Genomic DNA, 1,628 nt, shown 5'->3' on the forward strand with positions numbered 1-1,628 from the left:
CCTTTGTGTTGGAATAGTATGAGCACTCAACCTTGACATTGCATGTGCCACCATCAAGGTGGGCAAGGTGGTTGTGGAAGCAAGTGTGATTGTCTCCTCATAATAGTAATCATGCCCAAGTATAGGAATATGAACTATGAAAATTTATTATGTTGTTGTTCCTGCTGAGATCTTAGCAAAGATTTGATGCCCAAAGACCCAACCTTATCATGAACTTCTTGTGTTTTCAGTATCAACCATTATTGTGAATGTTTCCCAAGGAGTTTGTGGCCCTAGCCACACTCAGGGAAGATGGAAACAATATATGAACTTGATAAATTTCCATTGGCAAATCATAGTTGTTCTTGGTAGAGTATTAAGGTGAAGCAAGAGGAACAATATGATATATATGATGCACGAAATGATATGAAACGTGCTTAGGGATTGTTGAATTGAGGCTTCTATGATCCATAATATTTGTAAGAACTTCGGCGTAAATCACATGTAGACAGACCTTTGTCGATGCGTTTCAAACCAACCAGTGTGGTTCATCGTTAGGGCAAGTTAGAGACACAGATCCAACTTTGCATGTTAAATAGTCTGAGCAGAGCCTCCAATGGCTATCTTGACTAACGGCTAATTTTGACTTAGGGACCAGAGTCAAAAAGTCAATTTTATAATTTAGTTATATTCGGTGACCATACCTTTAAAATATATATAAAAATATTTTATAAATAAAATAATTGGTGCTTACGTTAATATTTAGTTAAAAAGGTATTATTTAATAATTAAAAATTATAAGTTATTAGAAATATTTAGTTATATGGAAGACCTTTCTTTCAAAATGTTAGTTAGAATGAAAATATATTTAAAAATAAATAAATAAATAAATAAAATTTAAATAAAACTAAAAAATAAATAATAATATAAATATAAATATAAAAATAAAATAAAATAAATCTATAAAAATTAATATATAAATAAATTCAGCTGAGAACGTAGCTAGTCAAGATAAAAGTTATAAAAATAAAATAAAATAATAATAATAATAATTAATAAACAAAAATAAAAATCAATAGAAAAAAATAATAATAAAATATAAACAAATATATATATATATATATATATATATATATATATACACCTAAAAAAAAAAAAAAAAGACGACACAAAATAAAAAAGGAGATGGATAGGAAAAAAGACCATTAAAAAACTAGAGAGCAAGAAGGATAAACCCTAGGAGGAAGGAAGGTTCCAGGGGGAACAATGAAAGCTAGAAAAGGATAAAATAAGGGGGGGAGAGAAAGAGAGATTAAGACGAAAGGGTCGGGATCCAACAGCTACTGATCTTCCAGCCGTCATCTCTATTGAGATTGTTAGGCCTTCTTTCAATCTCAATAGCTTCCCTGAATTTTCGATGATGGAACTGAGCAACTTTGGCAACAACCTTGGCCTCCTCTATACAAACATGATGATTGGTTTTTTCCACATGATCTGCTAACACTGAAGACTTGGTTCTCCCATGTCTTAGGTTAGCTGCATGTTCGTTGATCCTCTGACGGATGGAGCGCCATGTTTCGCCAATATAGGGGGTCCCACAAGAACAAGGGATCAAGTAGACACCCTTCATGTCCTTAGGATCAACGGGA

The sequence above is a fragment of the Pinus tabuliformis genome, chromosome 2_1 (genome assembly GCF_031772625.1).
Source record: "Pinus tabuliformis cultivar Carrire ecotype Pingquan chromosome 2_1, CPIR1, whole genome shotgun sequence".
Lineage (NCBI taxonomy): Eukaryota > Viridiplantae > Streptophyta > Pinopsida > Pinales > Pinaceae > Pinus > Pinus tabuliformis.